At 42.5% G+C, this 7,985-nt stretch overlaps 1 long non-coding RNA gene across 7 annotated transcripts in view; it reads left to right on the top strand.

Moving 5' to 3' along the window:
• Nucleotides 1-1,001: 1,001 nt before the first annotated feature.
• Nucleotides 1,002-7,985, top strand: part of LOC105082937 (uncharacterized) — a 75,811-nt gene continuing 68,827 nt past the window's right edge. For 5 of the 7 annotated variants that reach the window (XR_012502265.1, XR_012502266.1, XR_012502268.1 and 2 more), the window contains exon 1: nt 1,004-1,286. This is a non-coding gene — a long non-coding RNA (uncharacterized LOC105082937). Of the gene's footprint in view, nt 1,287-7,985 lie in introns of all 7 variants that reach the window. The other 2 variants (XR_012502262.1, XR_012502267.1) reach the window with 2 other exon arrangements.

Here is a 7,985-nt window from a genome sequence, read left to right as displayed (position 1 = left end):
AATAGTTCCAGATCTTCACCCAGAAAACTGAATGTCAGATGCATCGCAGGTGGCACTCGAAGGGCTCTGTATTGCCGTCGTAACAAATTACCACACACTTAATGGCATAAAATAATTTATTATGTGACTGTTCTGGAGGGCAGAAGCATGAATTGAGAAGCTTGAATAAATGTCAAGGTGTCAGCAGGGCTGTGCTCCTTCCAGAGGCCCTGGGGGGACTCCCTTTCCTTGCCTTCTCTTAGCTTCTCCAGGCCGCCCACATGCCTTGATCTGTGGCTCTTCTCTCCATCTTCAAAGCCAACAAGGTTGGGCAGGGTCATTCTCATGCTGTCATCTTTTTGGTTCTCTCTCTCCCGTCTCCCTCTTCCACTTGTAAGAACTCTTGTGATGACACTGGGCCCACCTGGGTAATCCAGAATAATCTCTGCATTTCAAAGTCAGCGATCTTAATTCTATCTGCAACCTTAATTCCCCTTTTTGTGTAACCTAACATACTCACAGATTTCAGGGATGAGGACATAGACATCTTTGGAGGAACTTTATTCTGCCTCCTGCAGGTTATCAGATGACAGAGCCCTAATTTTACAAATTGGGAGAATCTTGGCTGAGTGTGGATCAGAATAAAATACTCCTATCTCTCAGACCAGCTTTATCTTCACATAGCAGACCCAATATACATGATGTATTTTAGCTCACCCCTAGTAAAAATGAGTACATTGCTCCATTTATAGTAGACCATTTAAAATGTGTAATACACACGATAGAATATCCACATCCATGTTTCCTTTAAGTACAAAATACAATGCCTAATAATATTTTTGGTATACTAGGTGGCAGGGGGGATGGCAGCCAGAGCAAATTATGCAATTGAGAGTTCAATGAATATTTGTTCCAGTGAAACTTAAAAATCCGAGCACTGATGTGAGAAGGATGTTGTTCTTTTATTAAACAGACACTGAGCTCACACACATCTAAAGGGACTTCCTGTCACAGCACTGAAATTCGATGTTTGATCTTCAGGCTCAAATTTGAGCTGCCACATTGCAGTTGACCCATTTTCTAAATTAGTAAGCGTCTGGGATTCTTTTTCTTGGAAAGGTCAGCGTTCAGTAATATCATTAAGAGACACTTTTTCGCCGAGGCAGCCAGGAATGTTAGCTCTTGGAACCACAGAAATCAGGGTAGCTGAAGGGGTCAACGTGTATATCAGCCTGACATTCAGGGACCGCCTGGCACAGAGACTCTTCAGTGATTTGTTCTTTTCTGCTTTGACTCCAGAAAAAAAGGTACTGTCAACCTCATTTAGATGATTATTCCACATTTCTACTTATTAGCTTCTCTTTTCCCTCAATTTTTCTATTTTATTTTAACCCAGTGCTCTTGGTTATTATCTTTCACTTCCATTACTACATTGCTACCTGAACTTGTCCACATAATTTTGATCTGTGGAAAGAACCAATTAGCTTCTGTATTCTCTAAAGAGATCTTCAGCCTTTTTGGAGAAAGGTGATGCAGGCAGAGGAGGGACGTAAAAGACTGACTCCATGGCCGAGTTTGGGTTCTGAGGTTAAGAAGGAATAGGATTGATTGTCATCTCAAGAATAATCTGTTCATTCCTGCTGTGGTGTTGGCTGAGATTCCATACCTATGAATCCCTGAAAGTCTCAGGCTCTCTGACTTCTGGACATATCCAGGGAGGAAAACAGTTGAGGACAGGGAGGACTGAAAAGGATGCTGTCGGACTACTGGGGAAAAGTCAGTTCCATATCATCCTACTGCAAATCACAAGCTTCTTTTCTCAGCACTGAAGATATGGAGATCATAATATATGGTCTCTGTACTTCAAAACCTTAAACTGTAAATATGGAATAAATCAGAGAATTATATTTTAATATTTTTTTAACGTTTGTAACCACGTGTGGTGATGGATGTTGACTGGATTCATTGTGGTGACCATGTCACAATATATACAAATACTGAATCATTATACTGTATGCCTGAAACTAATAAAAAGGAGAGAGAAGATAGAAAGACGTAAACACAAACGGGGAGAACGCTGTGTGGCCACCAACGCTGAGATCAGGACAATGTGTCACAGTGTGTCTATAAGCCAAGGACTGCTGAAGTTGCAGGCCACCACCAGAAACTAGGAAAGAGGCTTAGAACAGAGTCTCCCTCACAATTCTTAGGAGGAACCAATCTCACCAAGACCTTGATTTCAGACTTTGGACCTTCTAAACAGTGAGAAAATAAATTTCTGTTGTTTTAAGCCGCCCAATTTTTGGTACTTTGTTACAGCGTATCTAAGAAACTAATACAAGGGTCCTTCTCATTCACATAAATTTCATAAAGGTACAGGAAGCTGTAATCTTTAGAGAGCAAGGATAAAATCATGTTTATTCGTGTATCTTTTCTATTTTGGAGGAATGAGTTTTGGTAGTCTTTTGATGGTATGGCTAGAACCCCCCGCCCCAAAACCTGAATGCTGCTGCATAATTCATTTCTACTTTCTCCATCCTCTCTCCAATCTCCTCACCCTAACCAAAAATGATTTCTTAGAGATCTCTAAGAAAGAACCATGGTCATCTAGAAAATAACTGAATGGCATAGCACATATTAATCTCTAAAGGAAGGTTCTAATGAAAATTAGACGGAAGTGTATACATCAGGTTTGAGGCTTAGGTAGGACCTTCTGGTTCCCTCTTAGTTTAAGTCTTCAGGTAGGAAGAAGAAAGACAAATTTTAGGCTCCAATTGAATGAGCAATTCCCTCTTTCTTGGAGGGGAGCTAGGGATTAAAAGGGCAGAAGTAGACTCTTCCTATCGTGGAAAAGAATACACAGTGTTTTCTTTCCTCTGCTCTTCAAATTGGACCAGCCCCTTGCATATAGTTAGGCACTCAATCAGTATCTATTGAAACAACAAAATCAGTTCAAGTGAAACACGTACAATATATTACCGTTATCAGTTTATCAAGCCCAGTTCTGTCTGGGTTTTACTCAGATAGAAAGGAAATCTCAATGTGCATTTACTTTTATGACTGTTTATTCATTTATTTCAAGCATATATAAGTATAGAGTCTATCAAATGGCAGTTTTTCATGTAAGCACTGGAGATCCAAAGATTAATGTGAAATGGTTCATGGAGCTCAGAATTCAGTGGGGATAGGCATAGGAAATTAAGCCAAGAATGACACTTGTGATAAATGGCATTGTATAGATATGTTCAGACTTAGAAGCACAGAGGTGGCAGTGTATCTAACTCTGAATGTCAGGGGAAAGGATATCAGTTACGGTGGTATCTGAGAGGGTCTTGGATACGTCCAAAGGTCAATGAGAAGAGTAAAGGACAGAAGGTAGGATATTTGAAGTAGAGAAGAGAGCTTGCATAAGGTCCTGTGGAGATAAAAGAAGGTTGGGTAAAGGTAGGAACCACACACAAGCAGCGTAGACTCTCGGAAGCCTGGATGTGGGTCAGTGGAGGGAGGAGATGAGATCAGAATGGCAGTTGAGGGTCGCACCTCGGTGGGTCAGGACTGGCCAAACTGCATATTTGAAACTGAAAATTCACAAAATTCGTGATGATGATGGCATCTTCGAACAAAGGCTAAATAAAGTCATGTTTGGCATATTCTACTTGAAGAAATTCACTTAAAGGGTACAGTGTCAATGACCTGGAATATTAATTTACAATACAATTTTATTATATGTAAACCATAGAGAAGTAATTCATGTATTTAATGAATCAAATTTATATTAAAACTAATATGTACTGACTACTGTTCTAAGAACTTGACAAAATATTATATCTCATAATACTCACCATAATCCCCCAGGGTAGAAACCATCATCATCCCCATTTTATAGATGGGAAAACTGAGATGTGGAAGAGGTTACATGGCTTGCCCAAAGTGGCACACCTGGTCAGGCCAGGATTCAAACTCAGGCTGTTCAGTCAGGAGCACGGTTATGTACACCCGTGTGTTACAATGTGCTGACGGGCCACCAAGGCAAATGACGTGGGTACCCCATGGATTTTAGTTTTAGTTAGACCTGAAACCAAGTGTACAAAATCAGGGGCATCTCTACTAGAGTTACAGAGGTCTTAAGTGAACGTCACGCATGAAATGAGTTGCAGTCCTCTGCCATCTGCTTGCTTTATTTTCTGCACAGCCTCATTCAAATGTTCTGCTCTTACCATATTCTTTGCTGTCTGTGGACAACTTTGTGACTGGTATAACCTCATTTTAGTAGTCGCTACCTGATTTCATTCTTTGCTTTTCCAATCAGTTTATGTTGCTTATGAATTTCTGTTACCTTCCACTGGATTTGAATCCTGAGTTTTCATAACTTTCATAAACAAACCGCTCTCAGTGCGTGAGTCACGCATGAGCAGAGTCTGGCTGAATTCTGTTTGGCTGAAACCACATGTGGCCTGATAGGTATAAACATATGGACATCGTGTGCTCTGTAGAGCATATGACAGCTTTCATGTGTTCCACATGAATATCTGGCAGTGTGTCTTTTGATAGATTCTGCAGATACGCTACCCTCATAAGCAATGTCTTCCCTTAAGATGACCGAGGCAGTAACAGAGAAATTGAGGCTAAGACTCCTGTTAAAGACTGCTCGGCCACAAATCTCAGCTCCCCTCCTTGCTAACTGCTAGCCTTAGACAAGCTGTTGATGGTTCTAAGCCTTAGTTGCCTCATCAGGCCATGATAATTGTGCCTACCCCATAGGGATTTTTTGAGAATCAAATCTGATAATGCATGCGAAATACTTAAAAGTCCCTGGCTGATCTAAGCACTTCACAACTTCAAAAACATTGGCTATTCTCATCATCACTATTGTTATAAGTGGCTGAAATTCATATGTATTTCTAGTACGTTGATTACTAATCTACACTTAGAGATGAAACAGGAACGTAAAATTTTGCAATGATGGAGTATCTCAAATTTACAAGCCAGGGAGGTGTTTGTTGTAGTCTGCTTTGCAAATTTGCACGTGCAATGGCTGTCTCTCTCATGGTGGCAAACCTTGTAGCTTAGTTTACTTAACACCTATTTTCAATTATATTCTCATCTATCATAGGAGGTCAGGGGACTAAATATTTTTTCTTCCTGGCCAGCTGATGAGACTGAAATAGGATACTTCTAAGAAGAGCTCCCTTCCCTAAATAAAAAGACAAAAGAATAAGATCTTGGTTTCTAAGGCCACTCTCCAAAAAGAGACCAGAGTTCCGTAGATCAGTGGCTTATTCTAGGACCGGGGCAGGGAACATATAAGACGAGCAGGGAGCACCTTGTGCCAGAAAGTAAGGAAGTACCCAAAACAACAACAATGGGGCCTTGCCAAAGGGACCCAAGGAGCCGACTGACAGAGCTTCCAGTAGCCAAAGCTAAAACAATTTAAGCAAAAAAGTAAACAAATACTGGATTATAAGCCAAGGCATAGAATAGATGTCCATAAACCTACCTGAATATAAACAAGGGATTCACTGCATAAAAGAAAGGGAGGGAAGAGGCAAATCTTTCGTGCAGACTCCCAAATAATGCCGTTTGTGCCTTCAGTGATAGGCTTTCTCTTGGTACGTATTTACATATTATTATTCACAACAGTAACGATGCTGCGGCCCTGAGACTGGCCTCGTCTCAGTCCATTCTCAGGCTGAATCTGCCTGTTCTCACCAAAGCACAGTCACAGGGCCATTTCTTTCCATACATCCTCCATTCATCAGTGACCAAAGTCTACCCTCTCTCTTGTGGATGAAGGAGAAATCGAGGACAGTGAGTGTCGTCGTTTCACAGGGTAACTCAGGCAAGGGCCACACAAAGGTTTAAAGCAGACATGGGAATCTGTCCAGCTGAAGGGTCCATGGGCAAGTGCTGGCTGTGCTTGGACACTAATGCCAGCATCATTAAGCCCCGCAGGATGGGGCAAGAATAGTGCTCACTCAAGAGAAGCGGAGTCTTCCTGGAAGGCTGCTGCTTCTCCCCTTCCACAGTCCTTCCAGTTCTGGGACCCTCATCTGGGGTCACACACTTCCCTCCCCCTGTGCCCGCTGTCTGTGCCCCCTTCCACTCAAGAGATCCTGGGGAAATTATTTTCTCATCTCATGGATGGAAGCCTTGCCCCTCTCTTCATATATTCCAGTTTTGTTGTATATGACCTGATACATTTCTGTTGACCACTAACTTTTAGGATTTTGAATCTCAACCATTGTTCTGATGCTGCATCCTTTAAAGACACTTAATGAACAGCCTAGCTTAGAGAGAAACAACTGGTGACAGAAATGGAAATAAAAAATAGTGACTATATCAAAAAATTGCCCACTTGAATCTCTCTGTCTTTCCTCTTTCCCTCCCTCTAGCCCTTGAAGCATGTATAGACGCCAGAGATCATAATGCGAGGTAGAAAGCTCCAGGTGCCTCACAGCATGTTCAGCTGAAATGGGGAGGCAGATGAAGGAGAGAGAGAGCATCATCAGCTTTCAGAGACACCTTGAAGGATGGGAAGTTGAAGGTGCAGGACTTTGAAAAGGGCATCCTTGGCAGAAAGAGCAGCCTGGAACTAGGCAGAGAGCAGGGAAGAGCACATTTATGGCAACTCTAGCTTGGCTGGTTTATTGGGAGCACAGGCCCGATTATATAGGGCTTCAAACAGCAGACAGAGGTTTGGACTTTGCTGGACAGGACCAGGACCTGCTGCAGGTGTCAGAGCAGAGGAGGGGCGTGATAGAAATGGTGCCGTGTTAATAGTACTACTGACCATCTAAAAGAGTGCCGTGTTAATAGTACTACTGACCATCTAAAAGAGGCTAGATAGATGAGGACTGAAAGTGGAAATTGCAAGAATGGCTCCCAAACTGTTGTAACTATCAGGTAAGAGATGACAGGGACCTAAACTAGGGCAGTGGCAACCTGGGACTACATTACAGCTGGAACACATCAAGGGTTTACTCAGCGCCAGACACATAGCTTCAAGTTTCACCTGGATGACTTTATTAGATCCTCATCATAAGACACTGAGTTATATTATTATTACCCTAGTTTACAGATGGGGAGACTGCAACTAAGGCTGGATGACAGTCCTTGGGACAGTCCTGGGTTCTTTCTCTTTTCCTACTGTAATTATTGAGGTAGCTTCTCTGTAAAAGGGCCACCCATCAATACATTTCCTCCTGGACGTGAGTGCCATTCCTCCATCAAAAGGCAGTCTGTTCATCCATCCCCTTGACTCCAGGCTGTGCTGTCACTCCTTTGGGCAACAGAATGTTGTAGATGAGACACTGCCATTTCAGGCATCACCTTTGCACAGACTTGCAGTTGCTGCCTATATTTTGTAAAATACTCGTTTGCGCGGAAGTCCCTTCTCAGAGCCAAGCCACTGTGCTGTAAGAAACCCACACCACAGGAGGAGGCCATGTAGAGGGGCTCAGGTTAACAACCCGGTGGAGCTCCCAGTTGACACCCTGCATCAACTGCCAGCTGTATGAGGGTGTCACCTTGGACATTCAACCCATCTTCAGATAACACCCCGCCCCCCCAGTCAACAACCACATGAAAGACCACAAGCAAGAATCATCCGGCGAATCCTGGGCAACGGAGAGAATCATGAGAGATGCTATTAAGTTCTGTTTTAAGCCACTGTGTTTTAGGGTAGTGTATCCCATGGCAATAGATAATAAAAGCAGTCATTTGTGGTGCCCCCTTCGTCTCCCAAAAGTGTTCTGCTGTGGACAATATATTGCACGGTTAATCCAGCCTGGAGAAGTACAGATAACTGGTGCAAGCAGAACTCAGACCCAGGTCTGTCTGTGCTTTTAGCTGTAAGTTCCACTATCCAAGAGATCAAGTGGTGTGTGGGTGTAAACTCCCTCGGAAAGTAAGATGCTTTATTGATCTCTTCACACCCCGTTAAGTGTTAAGTGAAAAAGAGTTTGTTACATGAATAATTAAATAACTGAATGGGTTAAAGGTTGAGA

The sequence above is a fragment of the Camelus bactrianus genome, chromosome 25 (assembly GCF_048773025.1).
Source record: "Camelus bactrianus isolate YW-2024 breed Bactrian camel chromosome 25, ASM4877302v1, whole genome shotgun sequence".
NCBI lineage: Eukaryota > Metazoa > Chordata > Mammalia > Artiodactyla > Camelidae > Camelus > Camelus bactrianus.
The sequence above is the reverse complement of the archived record's forward strand: the minus strand, read 5'-3'. Positions and strand labels throughout refer to the sequence as shown.